The 19,732-nt window shown below is 37.9% G+C and overlaps 1 protein-coding gene and 1 long non-coding RNA gene across 3 annotated transcripts in view; both read right to left on the bottom strand.

Moving 5' to 3' along the window:
• The window catches only part of LOC128534119 (NACHT, LRR and PYD domains-containing protein 12-like), a 483,267-nt gene that overhangs the window by 139,985 nt on the left and 323,550 nt on the right, over nt 1-19,732 (bottom strand). The gene's annotated exons all lie outside the window — the stretch shown is intronic.
• Nucleotides 14,381-17,678, bottom strand: LOC128533841 (uncharacterized). 2 transcript variants are annotated; one of them, XR_008361384.1, is made up of 3 exons: nt 17,548-17,678; nt 15,774-15,912; nt 14,381-14,491 (listed from the first exon to the last, which is right to left on the bottom strand). It is a non-coding gene; the product is annotated as an uncharacterized LOC128533841 (long non-coding RNA). The 2 variants fall into 2 exon arrangements; XR_008361385.1 differs by lacking the exon at nt 14,381-14,491 and adding an exon at nt 15,474-15,595.

The following is a 19,732-nucleotide window of genomic DNA, read 5'->3' as shown; positions in this document are numbered from 1 at the left end:
GGTCTTTCATCCACTCTTCAGCTACCAGGTCATACGGATCAAAGTTTTTGATCTCTACAAGTTCCTCAAAATATCTCTGCTTGGCCCCGGCATTTAACTTCTCCCATTGAGGTCCCTTTTCTTTAGGTTTACTCTTCTTCATCTCGAAAGAAAACACCATGTCACTAATCTAAGAACAATACCAAGCCGCTCTGAACTCTGTGTCACTCTCAACACATCTGTATCAGAAATCACCATGGCAACCGATCAGCATTAAAACCAAAGATGGTGACTCCTTCCAAAAAACAACTCGGTATAAAAACAGTGTGACATAACTCCACATTCTCTATATTAAACATACAGTAGTGATCATGCACTGTGATCTCCTCTCATACACACACCTATTGATCCTGTTCTCAACTTCAGCTCTGTGTTACTGTATGAGTGTATCTGAGTCAGTGAGTTTATTTATAGATATTCTTTACTTTTCACTAAATGTGAAATAATACAAGAATATTTAAGAGCTCAGTGAAAGAACTATTAATAAAGACTGCATAGTTTTAATACTGCTTCTTTTGTACAGATCTGGCAACCCTGTTTATAGCAGCTAGATGGAGACGAATGTTGACTGACAAAATAAACATTATTTCAGCTTTAAGACCAATAAAATGTTTCTCATTTGCATTTCCCTGCAGTGAACCCTATGTGAACCCTATGTGTCTCCTGTGTCTCCCTGTGACAGTGAACCCTATGTGTCTCCTATGCTTCTCAGTCAGGCCACACAACCAGGTAATTAAAATGTCAGGGTGTAAGAGAAGGGGTTGTGTGTCTGGGTCTTTCATCCACTCTTCAGCTACCAGGTCATACGGATCGATGTTTTTGATCTCTACAAGTTCCTCAAAATGTCTCTGCTTGGTACCGGCATTTAACTTCTCTTAACTTTTCTTTAGGTTTACTCTTCTTTATCTTGAAAGAAAACACCATGTCACAAATCTAAGAACAATAACAAGCTGTTCTCAACTCTGTGTCACTCTCAACACATCTGCATCAGAAATCACCATGGCAACCGATCAGCATTAAAACCAAACGTAGCAATGAACCAAAAAGCAACGCCTTATAAAAACAGTGTGACGTAACTCCACATTCTCTATATTAAACATACAGTAGTGATCATACACTGTGATCTCCTCTCATACACACACCTATTGATCCTGTTCTCAACTTCAGCTCTGTGTTACTGTATGAGTGTATTTGAGTCAGTGAGTTTATTTATAGATATTCTTTAGTCATGCCAGAATGTGAAATAATACAAGAATATTTAAGATCTCAGTAAAAGAACTAATAATAAAGACTGCATGGTTTTAATACTGTTTCTATGATACAGATCTGGCAACCCTGTTTATAGCAGCTAGATGGAGACGAATGTTCATTGACAAAATAAACATTATTTCAGCTTTAAGACCAATAAAATGTTTCTCATTTGCATTTCCCTGCTGCTTTTAAACCCTACAGCTCACACACAGTGCATTTAGTTTGTGTCCCAGGTGCAGTTTGTGTGATTAGTTACAGTGTTTTAGTAAATTTCACAGTCATTTCAGACACACTGCAGTCACATCAAGTCATGTTTTGCTCTGCAGCTTCTCACATACGTACATCTGACCCAAAGACTCTGTGACAAATCATCAGTGTGCAGTGAAAAGAAACAATCTTCCTCCTCAGGACATTGATGATCAACCTAAAACTTCTGCTTCAGTCTCACTATTAGAGAATGTGTCTTACTGAGGAGCAGGTCATGTGACTCTCAGAGAGATGATCTTACCCCAGTGTCTCCAGTTTACAGAGAGGATTCTCCAGTACAGCGCAGAGACACTTCACTCCTGAGTCTCCTACATGATTATAGGACAGATCCAGTTCTCTCAGGTGTGAGGGGTTTGATCTCAGAGCTGAAGTCAGAGCAGCACAGCCTTCATCTGAGACACCACAACCACGCAACCTGTAGAGAGACACAATGACACACTCTTCATTACCACATTTGAATCTTCATTTAGGACTTACTTTAAGGCTGTTGTGTTTGTAAAATGTCATGATTTTTGTTAGGTAGTTTGAAATTAAGTTCATAGTTTAAACTATAGAATGTATTGTCTAATGTGTTAGTGCTAAATCTTATGTACTTCACTTCATGTTTAACAATGATTCAGTTAAATGCTCAATGCTTTGTTCAGACAAGTTTATAAAAATATTCATAAAAATAACGAGCGATACTGTTATTGTCTTGGCCTTGTGCATCTATCTATAAAAAAAGTTGTTTTGTGCAGCCTGTACTATTAGTATGCTAATTAGGCCAAACCTGCCTTTCATGGCACTGAGATCACATGACCTGAACCATCATTATAATTTTCTTCAAAACAACCATCATGGTGGACACAGAGGCAACTCGCAACAAAGACATAAGCGTTTTACAGAATCTGCCAAGAAAAACATCCGGTTTGTTGACACCTTGTCACATTTGCATACTCATTAATATTCATTAGCGCCTGCCAAAGATGGGCGTGTACACCGGACCAGCCTTGTCTGTGTTCAATTATTTCAACGTTCATACAACAAATTGTATTTGCTATAGTGACTATTTTCTTCTTTTTATTTTAACATACAATCCAACACATTATTGTGAGAACTATGTATGGTCTGTGTCTTTAGCATGTAAAATTACACGTGAATTGGGTTTTTGTATAATTTAATTACATCATAAATACACTCAGTACAAAATTAGTCTCCCAAACAGCTTTAAGTATAAACATAAACAGTATATTATAGCAATATAACTTCAAGTATACTAGTCTTTAGTCTTTGGAATTTGGAAAGATTAAGTACACTGTGAAAATTATTAAAGAAAATGGAGAAAGAGAACAAGGATGAAAGTATTTGATGAGTTTATTAAGGGCGATGGGACTAGAAAAGAGGATTTAAAATGAAAGAAAGTGGAGGGAGATCAAGACCAAAAGGTGGTGGTAATGCAACATAGTGGATGCCAACCGCCAGTAAACACCAAGAAGATAAAGGACTAACTACATCATCAACCTGAGGCCACTGTTGCCATGGGTTACTAGACACAGGCGCTGACCCTCTGTCGACATGGTAAATATGTTGAAATGTTTATTTTGACCTCCTAAGAGCAACACTAGATTATGGCTGTGTATCGTATATTGTATGTCTGCAGCAGAGTTTAACCTAAAGCCATTTGACATAATGCAATCTCAAACCCTGAGAGTCTGTTGTGGGACCTTTAAAGTAGCAGTTATACAGGTAGAAGTTGGGGAAATGCCATTAACAATCAGAAAAATAAAGCTAATGTTGGCATACTGGGTAAATCTGCAGCGTAACAAAGAGTACCCAATGAAGGCCATCCTCAAAGCGTGCTGGGACACAACAAATCCAATCTGTTGGACAGGGGACACCAAAGCAAAATGCCTAGGACTACAGAAGCTTGATACTGTATCAGTCCCACTAGTCTGGAAACAGGAAATTCATGCAGACAAAACCATCTAGATAACATCTTACAAATAGTGTCAGAATTATACCAGAAGGGTGTAAGGAGCTCTTTCCTATGGGTACCAGCACATGTAGGAGTAAAAGGAAATGAAGAAGCAGATAAAGTAGAAAATATACTAGGGAAGAATTATCTGGAAAATATATAATAAACAAATGAAACTGGTTTAGCAGATAAAATCTAACAGTTTTTTTAAAATCATCGTCTTTTTTGCTGGTGCCGTTACATATAATATCTGACGTTCCACACTCCAGTACAGCAGGAGGTAATGCACCAAAATCCACCAAAAAAACCTCAAAGAAGAAGAAGCTGTCTGCAGATGGGTCAGAGAGCTGAAGCACGTGTATAGTGATATGTCAGTGATATGACCCAGAGCCCAAAATACTTTTACTTTCACAGCCTCCATTCTGTGCAGAAGATGAATAGAAAGGTGCAAAGGACACAAAAATCTTAAAAATAAATATATACGACCCCATAAATCCTGGCCAAATCACAGACATGCTGATACACACGGGACTAATATCTTTACTTTAATACTTTTACTTTACAAATTACATACATGGCCGATTCGCACTGGATTAAGATCATAGACAACCTCCTCAATTACTACAAATGACTAGAGGTCCTCAGGTAATACTAATACTGTGCGACTAGGTCTAAAGGTTTGCCTTTATTGTAAATTACAGAACACATGTTTTGTTGCTCTGGAGAAACATCTGTCCATTAAAGTGCCCCTATTATGCCATTTTAAAGGTTGCTAATATTGCTTAATGAGTCTCTTAAAACAGGTTTACATGTATGCAAGGTCAAAAAACACTTTAGTTTTCTCCAAAAATAGATTTAATTTTATCCCATTTCTAAATGATTCATAAACTTCACACTCGTGTGAAGCAGTTTGTAGATTCAGTCTGTCTAAACCCCTCTTTTCTGTGAGCCCTCACTGCTGTGATTGGTCAGATGGCGCGGTCCTTTATGATTGGTCTACCGCTACAGCGTGTGTCGGAAAAATTAAAAATGTGCATATGTGTGTGTGATGATTTTTTCCACTCGGGACTTGGCGTAGAAGGGCAAGGGGCATGCGCACTTCGCGAGTGTTAAGTTCAGTTTTAGTGAATGGTGGAGAATAAACAGTTAAAAAGGATTTCGTGTGCTCTCGTTTTTATTGTTTTTTTTATATTACAAACTGTTGAAGCGAACCCGGCATGAATGCTCGGTCACATTAACAAGAGTGTGGTAACGTTAATTGTAAGATGGCGGGCAAGTTGTTTGCGACGTAGACATTATGCAAATATGTTTCGTAGTGACAGGGATCCGTAACAGAGAAATATTAGATTTTAATAGACAAAAACTTCAGTTATAGTGCACTGTCGGCGTCACATACTGTATAGTGCAGATAGTTTATCTTCACATACAGCTACATGACACACTGCACGAAAGATTATATTTGAAAAAGCATAATAGGGGCACATTAACATTACAGTCAAAAAAAGTTAAATATAAAGTTAAATGTCCTGAATAAAATTAAAACTTATCATGCAATCGGTTAAAATGCAAGTTTCAAAACAACAGACATCACCTGAGACAATAAAGACATAAATGAGTGTGTGGATGATATTCTCATTTTACTACGTATTTGACTGGTTGTAACAGGAGGACTCCCATGCTAAACATTAACATTAGTGTCCAGTAGGGGGAGGTATTGCATTGTTCTGCTGTGTGGCTGGTATTGACTTGGCCTAGCTGATGTTCCTACGTGTTGTTGGAGTGTTTTACAAACCAGAAATCTAGAGTGACAAAACTGACAATGTAATATTTTAGGCAGTTTGTGAACATCTAGAGGAATTTATTTTTATTTAGTATTTGTTAGAGTATTTATCAAAATTTAATGAACACTGTAAGGTTTTCTGATATTGTGTGAGCTTTCCCATGCCTTATAAGGTAATCCTTCCTAAAGCCCATGGCCAGATTGAATCCAGATATTCAATAATAACATATTCATATAATACATTTACATATTAATGACTTTTGTTCTTTTGAGGTTTGGGATGTAGGTAACAGAGGACACCTGGACAAAAGCTTAAGTGTACTTTCTGTGCTGATAATCAACAGAGACCTTCAGACACATTGTGTGTGCGCGTGTGTGTGTGCATGCTTGTGAGTGTCTGTGTGGTCATGTGTGTGTGTGTGTGTGTGTGTGTGTGCGTGTGTGTGTGTGTGTGCATGTGTGTGTGTGTGCATGTGTGTGTGTGTGTCTTTCTCCTCCAGGTCAGGGTCGGCTGGTGTCGTATCGCGATGTGACGAACACAAAAGCAATAATTCTTCATTTAACTCGTATTAAACAAAACATTTGGAGGCTCATTTTAAAACTTACAAACATCACATTGCACTTCATTTAAACATTTCACTGCATATCATACAGTTTATGGCTGCTGTTGGGAACTTTTTCCTTTGTGGAATCAGAGACCAGGAGACAGTATTGTCATATCTTTCAAGCAGAAATTACTCTTCATTGAGAACTCGCTGTGCGTCGCTGTAGTCACTTTCACTGTAGCCAAGTCTGACTAAATCTCCACTCTGGAGAGTTTATACTTTTCAAGGGGGAGGGATAAAAAGAGGTGGAGACGATCTAAACAAAGCATAGTGTAGTACAGGAATCAGCCTGGTAACGGAAGTTCATCAGCATAACAGTGCGTTTCAAATGAATAGGTGTTAATCTAATCAGCCTGACAGTATCACCCAGACCTTCACACTATCATAGACACAAAGGCACAGCCTGACCTTAAGATTAGCATTCAGATTTACCTTGGGACCCTACCCAGTGGTCAGGAAGTACATAAAGACAAAAGGTTAATGTCTCAGACACCTGGGCTACCAGACTTGATCTTCTTAGAATGTCACCAACTTTACCTCAAAATGTAAAACCCAATGTACATAACTCTTTCAGTTTATATACTATTATGTTGGAACCTAGATTTAACATTTTACAAATTTGTAATCCTACACTGTGTACGTGTCAAATTAAAACGAAGTTTGAGTTACGTGTTGGTGGCATTTATGGAGTGATATCCCGGACAATATTCAAAAGGAATCGCAAATTTGCAATTGCGTTTCCCATATGTGGACGCACAAAGTGTGCCATAATTCAAATGCAATTACAAACTTTGCATTACCGTTTGCTTTTTCGCCTTCGCGAACACACAATGACAATGACACACAAAACCAATATGATGATGAATGGAACTTCAGAACAAAGACCTTGGTGAAGTACACACTCCTGTGAATAAAATCCAAACTGATACCAAGCCTTTGTTAAGTTCTTGCCTTTTGGGTATGACCAAGTTAGTGCGACAGTGGGCCCGCGTGGGCAGCAGCTCCTGCATGCTCCTTAGAATGGCTCCTCTCACTGTCTTGGACAGCCGGTCCGTCCCAGATGTCCTTGGGTGAGGCAGCAGACAGGATTCCCGTGTGACTTCCAGCGGCTGTGCAGCTTTCCGGCTGGGAAGGGGGACCTTAATGTGGAGCACAGCAGCCTTTTTATCTTCGGCAGCAGAATCACGCTGGCTCTAAGCGAGAGTGAATGTGCTGCGGGAGCTTGTGCAGTCCTCTTGCGGCTGTCCTTATGGTGGAGATCAAACAGCTGCATTCAGTACTTATCTTCAAAGTCACTGGGGTTCACTATTTGCATTTTAAGCATCTGCCGCACAAGCCTACTCTGTATGGCGTTTTTTATAGCAAGGAGAAAGCCAGAGATCCATTAAGGGTGATAAACCCCCAGCCGTGCCCTTACTAGCCTACCTAGTGAGCCTACAGAGTGAGCCTACAGAGTGAGCGAGGAGCGACAAAAGATTTAGGTGCATGCTATCACTGGCGCACACCGTGACACACCGCAAGTGCATTTCAGACCTGTGGAAAAAACTGCTACAATACATAATATATTACTTTTTCTCTTTTTCATTTGTTTCTGGAGGGTCCAAGTTTCCTCTGCTGCTCTCATATATTCTCTTTGTTTCACGGCTCCTGCATGCCTGTTGCATTTCACATAATATTGCATGTTTTTGTTGAATTTTCTATTAATCAGGTTCATCAGCCCCTAAGTGTTATTATGAATATAAATAGTGATATATTGTTTTTGACCCAGAGTTCTGTGCTACACACCTGCTTCCCTACGTGGAGCTGCTGGAGAGCATGTAGGTGATTAGGCTGGTGTGTAAGGTATGACCTATTTATTTTTGTTGTTGTTGAATATTTCAAATGTCAGTTGTAACAGCTGAAATAAATACAGTCACATGCGTCTGTTGTTTCACTTTGATACTGGAAAAGTTCAGCATGTGATAAACCCACTGGCTTCCAATAAACCCATCAAAATCAGAGATGACTTTACCTCAGACTTTCCACTTTACTGTGAGGATTCTCCAGTACTGCAGAGAGAGTCTTTACTCCTGAGTCCCCTAGTGTACTGTTGGTCAGATCCAGTGTTTTCACAGTCAGATGCAGTTCTCTCAGATTGGAGGTTTCTGAGTTGAGTGCTGAGCCCAGAGCTGACCAACTGTTCACTCCAACTTTATCACACCTGAGACTGAAGGAAATAAAATAATACATAATGAAATAAAGTTAGTGCAAATTATCAAACAATTCCTCAAATCTTTCACTGCAGCTTGTTATTTCATAAATACTAAAAGTACAAACACCAGAAATATTCACAGAGGGACACTAGACCTAAACATGCATACGGTGTAAAATAATTAAACATTCAAATATTTCCATCAGTCATCATGCCTCGCTTAAACTCAGGATGGAGCTTAAAAATGTCTATATTTATAAAAAATGGTGACACAGTGGCGTTTGTTCCTAGCACTATAAATAAATATAAAAAAAATTATTTAGGAATCAGACTGATAGTAGCAAAAATCTTATCCATGCAGTGTTATGAACTGGCATCAAAATACAATAAAATACAGTACAAAGGCATACAAGTTCAATAACAGCAGCATGGATTTAATTGGGGTTGTGTGTGTGTGTGTGTGTGTGTGTGTGTGTGTGTGTGTGTGCAGGGAGCATTCCTGACTTTTTTTCTGTATATTTGTCACACTTAAATGATTGAGATTATCAAACAAATTTGTATATTACATGAAGATAACCTGAAATAAATGCAGTGTTTAAATGATGATTTTAATTATTAAAGGGAAAAAGCTGTTCTAACCCACCTGGCCCTGTGTGAAAACGTAACTGCCCCTGACATTGCTAAATCATCAAAGAACTGTGATCAATTAAACTTTTTTTGAAAGCTGAGTTAAGTTTCACTTGCCACAGCCGGACACACACACACACACACACACACACACACACACACACCCTTTGACAGCTCTGAGGTCTTGCCCATGGTGATGAGGTTTGAATGTAAGACAGAGATAAGGAGTTGTTAGAACACCTTCCTAAATTAATGTGTCCCACCTGAGCACATAACCAGTCTGTGGGAGACAGAATTACTGTTGGTTGGTAGGGGATCAAATACTTATACTAATTTTCACTGAAATTCGACTCAATTTATAACATTTTTGTAATATGTAACATTTTTATGTAATATTCGGTCTACTGTATATCCTTTAAAATACACCTGATGATAAAAATATAGACAGTTCATTACTTTGGAAACTTCTGGGTAAACTTTCAAAATCTACAGGGGATCAAATAATTATTTTCGAGTCACAATATTGCTCCCTTTACCATCACCCCAGGTCAAATTCGAATTAGCAATTCCACATGGCCATGTCTTTGTCCTCTTGTCACAGAACACGCATCTCTCACTTGTATAGTCAACATCTGTGCAAGCTTATACGTGTGTGTGTGTGTGTGTGTGTGTGTGTGTGTGTGTGTGTGTGTGTGTGAAAGTCGTCCAGCAAAGTAGTCCTCACATACAGTACACAGCACATGCACACACACTTTACTTTTTTTAAAGGTTAAGTTAAGGTTGCAGGTTAATTTGTTTTATTTTTACTTTATTTTTTATATCTTTTTTTTTGTGGAACGAATAATTAGAGTTTTTTCATTATTTCTTATAAAGAAAATTCGTTTTGATTTACATGTGTTTTGATAATCCAAGGTTCCACTGTATTCTAATTTTCTGAGATACTGAATTTTGGGTTTTCATTACCTATAAACCATAATCATCAAACTTAAAAGAAATAAACACTTAAAATACATCAATCTGTGTGTAATGAATCTGCATAATATGACTTTCACTTTTTAAATTGAATTACTAAAATAAATCAACTTTTCGATGATATTTTAATTTACTTAGATGCACCTGTACATGTGTGTCTAACATATGCATTATGGAATGTGACTGTATATATAAATTGGGCTAAACAGTGGGGCACCTTCATTGTGGGCTTAATGGGGCCCCTAATAAAACCCAGATGTGGGGAGATGTGAAGAAATCTACAGGTGACTTTATTGTAGGGGTTGAAGCACACAGTATATAATGTGGGAAATGAACGAGGGAGTTAGTTGCTTCATGGTCTTCAGCTCTGTCTGTTATTGATCAGCAATAAAGGCCGAAATCGTCTGGAAACAAAACCAGAGACTCAAGAGTGTTTTATACAACACTCGCAGTCTCCACTCTAATTCATTCCAAAGGTGTTTCATCAGGTTGAGGTCAGGACTCAAGGAGTTGATTTGTGCACTGGTGCCCGGTTATGTTGGAACAGGAAGGGACCATCCCCAAACTGTACCCACAAAATTGGGAACATGAAATTGTCTAAATTGTCTTAGTATGCTGAAGCATTAAGAGTTCCTTTGTAATAGCTGAGCCCAACGACTGAAAAACAACCCCACACCTGTTCCAACATGACTGCGCACCAGTGCACAAAGCAAGATCCATAAAGGCTCATCCAAGAGTGTGGAAGAACCTGATTGGCCTGCACAGAGCCCTGACCTCAACCTCATAGAATACTACTGGAATGAATTAGAGCGGAGACTACGAGAAAGGCCTTCTCATCCAACATCTGATCACACTAAAGCACTTTTAGAAGAATAGTAAAAAAAAAAATCCCATAAACACACTCCTAAACCTTGTTGAAAGTCTTCCCGGAAGAGTTGAAGCTGTTATAGCTGTCGAGGTTGGGACAACATCACATTAAACCCTATGGATTAAGAGTTGGATGTTTCTCAAGTTCACGTGCATGTGAAGGCAGACGAGCGAATACTTTTGGCAGTATATTGTATTTGTGGAAATGTTTAAAGTTTCCCAATCTCCAACACTGTAACAGTGGAACAGTTATATTCAGCGTTACTTACATTGCTTTTCTGGATGCTGCAATCACAGGCATCAGCTTCAGAAGAAGATCATCTGTTATCTTATCTGGACTGAAATATTTACTCAGGTCAAATTCCTCCAGCTCCTGTGCTGATGTCAGTAACACAAACACCAGAGCAGACAACTGTGATGAAGAGAGTTCACTTTGTTTTCCAGATTTCAGGTAGTGTTGGATTTCATCCACTAGAGAATTATCACCCAGTTCATTCAGACAGTGGAACAGATTGATGGATTTCTCTGTAGAACGCTCTCTACCGATCCTCATCTTAATGTACTGAACTGTTTTCCCTCTGCTCTGGGAGCTACTTCCTGTCTGTGTTACTAAGACCTGTAAGAGTTTCTGACTGGACTTCAGTGAGAGACCCAGAAGAAAGCGAAGGAAAAGATCGAGATGTCCAGTCTGACTTTTTAAAGCTTCATCTACAGCACACTTGTGGAAATCTAAAACTGTCATTTGTAATTTTGAAGCTCGACTCTTTTTAAGAACATTTTTATTGTCTATCCTGAACATCAGGTGCACATACAGAGCTGCGAGGTGTTCCTGAATGCTCAGATGAACAAAGCAGTACACTTTACTCTGATGAAGCCCAAACTCCTCTCTGAAGATCTGCGTACACACACCTGAGTACACTGCTGCTTCTCTCACATCAATGCCACACTCTGTCAGGTCTTTCTCATAGAAGATCAGGTTCCCTTTCTCCAGCTGCTCAAAAGCCAGTTGTCCCAGTTTAAGAAGCATTTCTTCATCTCTCTTCTGCTTCTTTGAGTACTTTTCTCTTATGATGTTTATCTGTATGATGAGGAAGTGTGTGTACATTTGAGTCAGAGTCTTGGGGATCTCTCCTCTCTCTGCTTCACATAAGATTCTCTCTAGAACAGCGGCTGAAATCCAGCAGAAGACTGGGATGTGACACATGATGTAGAGGCTTCTTAATGACTTCAGGTGTGTGATGATGTTATTGGCCAGGCTCTGATCACTGATCCTCTTCCTGAAGTACTCCTCCTTCTGTGGGTCATTGAACCCTCGTACCGCTGTGACTCGATGGACACACTCAGAGGGGATTTGATCAGCTGCTGCAGGTCGGGAGGTGATCCAGATGAGAGCAGAGGGAAGCAGATTCCCTCTGATCAGGTTTATCAGCAGCACAGGCACTGATGCAGATTCAGTTACATCACACACTCTCACTGTGTTCTGGAAATCTAGAGGAAAACGACACTCGTCCAATCCATCAAAAATAAACAGAACTTTTTCCAAACTGAAAATTTCGGTTTCTTTTGTTTCTTTAAAAAAGACATGAAGGAGCTCCATCAGACTCAGTTTCTGGTCCTTCATCAAATTCAGCTCTCTGAAAGGAAGTGGAAATATGAGGTGGACGTCCTGATTTGCTTTCCCTTCAGCCCAGTCCACAATGAACTTCTGCACAGAGACAGTTTTTCCGATGCCAGCGACTCCCTTTGTCAGCACAGATCTGATGGGTTCGTCTTGTTTAGATAAGGGCTTAAAGATGTCATTGCATTTGATTGGCGTTTCCTCTGTTGTTATTTTCCTGGACGCTGCTTCGATCTGTCTCACCTCATGTTCATTATTGACGTCTCCACTGTCTCCCTCTGTGATGTAGAGCTCTGTGTAGATCTCATTCAGGAGTGTTTGGGTTCCCAGGTTTATTATCACTCCATTCAAGAACTGAAACTGCTTCATTAGATTTAATTTGAAATTTTTCTGGAAATCATTTACAGCAGCAGATTCTGGGTCATGCCTGTGAGATGGTGAAGCAGAATGTGGTGAGACATGGGGTCCAATAATTAATCTTTAAAACCTAATTTGCCCTGTTATAACTAAAAGCTCTTTATAATGTTCTCACTATGTTTGTTTTATTCTACTGTATGTTTTCTATAATCTAATCACTCTGTAGTTAATAATAGCTTTGAGATGAGAGTTTATAACAGCAGTGTGTCAGTGTGTCAGTCATGTGGGATTTGATCTTACCCTGTATCTCTGATGATGCACTTTGCTAATCTGTCTTCTGTCTTCTGTAGATCACTGTGAACAAAAATTGCAGTTAAACATTTCCACTATAGTCTAACCATCAGCCTTGAAGGCATAGTTTGGGAGTTTTCGAGTCAGAATTAATTCAAAATTGAGGTACATATAAGTACATTACAATAAGTATTTATAAATCTTCCTGGTCTGCACACTGCCCAGGACGTTTCCAACCAGATAGTGAGTTTAGTGTAAGTAAAGTAGGGCTAAATCCCACAACCCTTGTCCCGAACAAAAATGCATTTTAAAGTTCAGCTGATACTGAAACAAAATAATTCATCTCACATCCAATATTTAAAATCTTAGTAAGCATGAAAAAAATTTGCATTATGAGATTTAAAGGGCGGGCACATAAAAAATTTGCAGGACGTCTCTGTTAGCCCTGAGATGTGAAATAGGTTTACTCTTCAACTGAGTACTTTCCTGGTCCATATAATCTCAGAAAATTTCCCATTACAGCGCAATATAACTCAGAAATCTTTCCATTATCTCTAGATTTTTCCACCATCTTGGCAATTCCTGTCTTTATTATTCCTTCTTTTACATATATATATTTTTTTACTTATAACGGTTCTTCTTTTAGATAAGCATATGGCTAAGCACATGCACACTGATAATACTGATTATGATGAAATTGTGCCCTTCATAAAGGTAGGCCTTGCTTTTATTTAGGACAGGGGTCGGCAACCCGCGACTCCAGAGGCAAATGTGGCTCTATTATCCCCCTGCCGCGGCTCGCTGTGGCTTTGGAAAATAAATAATGAGTATTTCATTTAAATATATTTCATTTTAGTTTGTTAGTTTTTTTATGCAATTCTAAATTGGAAGATTATAGTGATCTTTAAACATTAAAAGAAAACATGTTTAGTTTTTTGTCACTTAAAGCATGTGTCACAACCGCCGATGTGCGGCACACGATTTAGTAAGATTTTCATCCCCAGGTTTCCATTGACCGTTGACTGTATGCTCCAGTACAGCACACACAATGACAGGATGACGGCACTTGAAGCAGATGGCATTTTTGGCTTGCTGCAAGTGAAAGTTCAGCTTTTTATTTCATAAATACAAGGAGGACACAAATAGACATTGAGTATTTCATCTGAAAGTAACCTTCAATCCAGCGTCTTTCAAAATTTTTTTGTTTCATTCATAAATAAAATGTAATTTTCTCTGTAGCAGTTCATTGATTTCATACGTGCAACACACTATAGTTTATATATATATATATATATATATATATATATATATATATATATACACACAGTATAAATGTAAAAACGATAAAGGCAGTGTCATCTTCATGATGATGTTAGAAGAGTTAAAAGAGTTTTGTGGCTCCCAGTGTTTTCTTTTCTGTGAGAAACAGGTCCAAATAGCTCTTTGAGTGTTTAAGGTTGCCGACCCCTGATTTAGATGAATTTCCCTTTCATCCCCTTTCATTTCCCGTTTAACTGTGACTTCAGCAGTAAAATTAACAGTGAGGAGACAGTACCTGTGTAGAGGTGAGGAGTCTCCAGATTTAAAAACAATAGGCTGATCCATAGACGCATCACTCTTCATGGAGACACAGCTGGGTGCTGCTGATCCTGATCTCTCTCCCTGGAGTTTACTGCACAACAATACAGACAGTCCTTTAGTTATTTATATACATGCTTTACTGTTTTAAGTATCCTATTTATTTAATATTGACATAACTATTATAACAATTTTATGCTGTGAATATTAGTTTTTTGTTAATACTAAAAACTTTAGTCAATTTTTTTTCTTTTATGTGTTCTCAATAAATACACCATAGGGACATTATAATATGCAACACTGCAATTTTCCTTATAGAAACAAGAGGCCAAAACCTGTTTCAGCATGACAATGCCTCTGTGCACAAAGTGAGTTTCATGAAAACACGCAGTGCCAATGTTGGAGTGAAAGAACTTGAGTGTCCTGACCTCATGTCTGTTAAACACCTTTGTAATGAACTAGAAGACTGACTGCACCCAGGCCTCTGCGTTTTACAAAGGTAAAGTGCGACTTAATTTGTTTTATTTTTACTTTATATTTTGTATTAATTATTTCTATATTAATACTTTTGGGCTGTGGAACAAATCGTCTGTGAGGTTCCATTATTTTTAATGAGAGAAATTCGTTTTGATATACAAGGGTTTTGGTATACAAGCACACTTCCAGAATGATTTATGCTCGCAATCCAAGGTTACACTGTATTGAAACATAATAATTTACCCTCATAACAAAATAGCATGTGCAATGAAGTGGCATTTATTTTAAAGATACCACAAACACATTTTCAAGAAAAAAAACTGATGAGAAAATATAGAAAATAGTGGTTTCATTTTTTTTAAAAATGGTATATTAGTATTTTAGTTTGCCCTCCTGTTTATCTAGATCAGGGGTCAGCAATGATATATGCAGTTTAAGCTTCATTTTAGATAAAAATATATATATATATATCCCAGTATTTACTTTTCTGTGAGAAATGGATTCAAATGGCCCTTTGAGTGTTTAAGGTTGCCGACCCCTGATTTAGATGAATTTCCCTTTAACTGTGACTTCAGCAGTGACATCAACAGTGAGGAGACGTTACCTGTGTAGAGGTGAGGAGTCTACTGCTTTAAACTTAATAGGACGATCCATAGACACATCACTCTTCATGGAGACACAGCTGGGTGCTGCTGATTCTGATCTCTCTTCCTGGAGTTTACTGCACAACATTATTTAAACTTGTTAATTCAATGAGAGATAAATTTTACTTGCAATTAACAGAATACATTTCAGTTTGTTAATAATAGTGAAACACTTTACTGTTTAAACTTTTAAATAACTTCCTTCTTATGTGCTCACTTAGTAATTTGGATATGAATATTTAATGATTGAAATACCAAGATATATTAGGTAAGTGTTTTTTAGAGAGTGGGGACAAGTTATCAGTGTCCGGATCATCAGGCTCCATCTTTCAATATTAGTATCCACAAACTAGCAGTTAAGTCCTGAAGTGTCTGATCTCAGTGGATTACACTCCTGAAAAACACAAAAACAAATGTGATGTTAAATTTCCACACAATAATTTTCACATCTTTGACCTAAAGAACAATTATCATCCTTTGGCTTAAAATCTGTCTTACAGAATTTAGTCATCAGCCTGGACACCAGGACTGACCTTTAAAATTAGATAGATAGATAGATAGATAGATAGATAGATAGATAGATAGATAGATAGATAGATAAAGTACTTCATTAATCCCTATATAAGTAAGCAACAAGCAAGAATTGTGAGGTGATGAAAAAGGGAAAAAAAATCACGAACACACCATTTACAATTCAAGGTGCATTAAAGAGGTCAAAATGCTGTCAAATAATATAAAGATAAAAATACATGAAACTGGGAATGAAACTGTACATAAGGTGCACCAGCAAGTATATAATCAGCAAATACTAATAAAAGAGAGGATGCAATAAATGAAGGATGTGACTATAGCGCAATAAAGACAGAATAAAAATATGTAGAAGGAAATTTAAAAAATATCCTCATATTGAGAGATCTACTTTAATACTCTGACCAAAAAAACACAATGAATCATCTGCTGCTCTTAGACACCCAAGAGGTGTTATGAAGGCTGGAGATAAGAAAGTCCAGCCCTAGGCGAAAAAGTAATTACCCCTAAACCTAATAATTGGTTGTGCCACCCTTAGCATGCTTCACTGTGTCAGACAGGTTCTATTTACATGATTTCTTGATTTAACAGGTCTGGCAGTAATCAGGCCTGGGTGTGGCAAGAGAAATTTAACTCAGCTTTCCAAAAATCACAGTTCACAATTTATCAAGGGGGCAATTTTTCATATAGTGCCAGGAAGATTTGAAGAGGTTTTCCCATAATAAATAAAATCCTCATGTATTGTGAATTTACTTTGGGTTATCTTTGTGTAATATTAAAATGTATTTAATAATCTCAGCCATTTAAGTGTGACAAATATGCAAAAAAATTAAAGAATCAATAAGGGGGTAAATACTTTTTCACAGCACTGTATATCTTAAAATAGTCAAATATATCTGTCCATTTCCTAATGTCAAACAACAAACGTTTTTTTATTTGATATATTTGCTTGACAGTTAACTGTTGCCAATTAAACATTTCTAATATACAGATTATAGTTTAATCTCAGTAACATTCAGGTCATGTAAAATATTTAAAGTCTTTATAATCTGATGTAAAATGTGTGGCCACATGTCCTGCAGAGGGCGCACTTTTATACTGAATATCATTACTTTTCAAATGTATTTCTAATATTAATAGTAATATTTATTTTTACTTACATTAAATTAGTTCTTTTGGGAAATATTAAACATAAATGTTTTAATTTGATGTTCTGTTCCAAAAGTGACCTTACAGCTAATTTTCATCTTAATCTTTATTTTTTACTGTGTCACTTTCACAAAACACGATAAATCCCAAATGCAGAATGAGAAAAAGCTCCTGTACAATCTCTATATAGGATTATCGGTCTTATACAGTAATACCCGACTAAAACCTGCTTTAGGTTCTACCTGTACACCACACATTACACATTTCCTACATCTGAGTTTTACACCAGTTTAATTTACAATATATCTGCATTATCCTTATATAAAGTCGTTATAATAAATAAATCACTCACCTTTATTCACCGGCCCTGTTGTGTTACATTAATATCTTCTGCTTTAAAGACATTTTCAGTGATAAAACATAAACATTGTGTTTTAACTTTTCTAACACTTCCGCAAAACGGAGTCGAGGCGGAAACTCTTTCACTTTCGGTTCGTTACAGGTGAATGCTGTGTTCCATTCCGAAGTGTACTTCACAGTGTGCTCCCTACTTCCTGTGCACAGAATAGGTGTGTTCTGATAAGCCTTCAGATAGGTGTTCAGCTATATTCAGTGTGATTTCAAACCACAGGGAGCGAAAATGTTCAGTTCAAAAGGAACTGCGAACTGTGTAGGGAACAAGTGAACAACGGGTCTTCACTTCACCGGAAGAGGAAACGAACATTTTCCCATAAGCATGGCTGGACTGGCCATAGGGCATACCGGGCATTTGCCCGGTGGGCCGATGGTGATTTTCGTCTTTTGTGGGCCGGCCGCCGATGTTTTTTTTTTTTTTTTTTGTAACGTTATAAACTATTGAAGGTGGCGGATTGGCCAATTGGTCATGATCGACTCTGGGCTGGACCAATTACAGCCGAGGAGGTCAGATGCACCCGCCCCCCTTGCAACGGCTCAGCAATCACATATCATTGCTGAACAAAAATGGAGAACAAAAAACGCAAAGAAGCAGGAGAAGCCAAAAAATTAGGGCCAAAAAGAAACTAGCCCTTCAGGCAGATGCTGCCAAATGTGATAAAATCTCACAGTTGTTTGGTGGCTATAGTGGAGCTTCCACTTCGGTAAAATTAGCAAGTGATGGAGGCCAGCAGCCGCAGGTTGAAGAGGGAAAGGGGAGGCAGGAGGAGGAGAGACCCGAGGAGTAAAACCAAGTAAAACCATAAAAAAAACTTATAAACCCAATGGGTGTAGCTTATTTTCGTTGTGCTTGCTAACTTTTTACAGTCAGTTACAATAACTCCTACTGTGTACTAGTTAGCATGATGACAGAGTTTCTATGCTGGTGCTATGATGTTACTGAGAGTGAATTATTGATAAGGTTAGTTAGTATGGGTTGCCAAACGTAAAAAACATAATCATCCCGTATTCAGAGAAAATATTACGCGTTACGTATTGAGGTTAAAAGGAACGCGATTTGTCCTGTATTTTAGTTAGAATGAAAAAACAAACAAACAAACAAAAACCCACAAAGCTGGAGTTATCCTGTGTCTTTACGCTGCGCAGCTGCCTCGGCTTCTCTCATTCTCTCATTCTCTCCCCTCCTTCTCCTGTTGATCAGCTGATCGGTTTATCAGCTGTTTGCTGGAGCCACAGCCATAAAAGCTGCTAGTCATGATCGGTTTGGATATGTGAGAGAGAAACATAAAGGTGAAACCAGGAGATGTCCTTATTGAATCATCAGAGTTGTGGACGTGATGGAGAAACAGGTTTATCTTTTAGGTGACATGAATGAGTTGAAGGGAAGTTATGAACTGTTTCTGAGAGACAAATAACACCAGGATCCTTTTCTACATAGCTGACAGCTGGTAACTGTGCAGGGGCGGGTCTAGCAAAGTTTTGCCAGGGGGCCAGGTAGGGCATTAACAAGGAAAGGGGGGCACAAAGAAATACTTCTCTTTCTTATTCTCATTTTAAATGTCTAGCTTTTAAATAATTATCTGAATCTTACAACCAAAATGGTCATTTTATGTTAAATGTATAGAAATCCATTATCGTTTATGGTAAATATTACTGTAAGTCTAAAAATATTAAACCTTTGTAAGCCCAGTAAGCTTACCATCTGTGCAGTCTGAAATTATGTCGAAGAAAGATGTTGAATCTATTTAATTATTGTAGAAAAATAATTGATTTCTGTGCATTTGTGTTACGGTTTAGCTGGTTGTGGCAGCCCAGGTCTCTGGATGACACTTCAGCGATCGTGATCTCTGTGTTTTGTTGTGTTGTCAGTTCTTGTGCCATGTACTGTGTGTAAAATGGCATCAAAAATTCAATTAAGTGTTATTCTTTCTCAACTTTCTTTCTCTGTCTTCTTTCACTTTTTAAAGGTTGCCATGTTTAAAAAAAATATTTTGTGCTGCCATGCTGTTTGTTGATGTGGTAAATAAATAGTTTAAGAAAATATCACTAAATCTCTAATTTATTCATTTTAATACTCATTAATGGTCATGTCTCACCTCTAGTCTTCTCTGTCTTAATTTCAG

The sequence above is a fragment of the Clarias gariepinus genome, chromosome 12 (genome assembly GCF_024256425.1).
Source record: "Clarias gariepinus isolate MV-2021 ecotype Netherlands chromosome 12, CGAR_prim_01v2, whole genome shotgun sequence".
Classification (NCBI taxonomy): Eukaryota; Metazoa; Chordata; class Actinopteri; order Siluriformes; family Clariidae; genus Clarias; species Clarias gariepinus.
The sequence above is the reverse complement of the archived record's forward strand: the minus strand, read 5'-3'. Positions and strand labels throughout refer to the sequence as shown.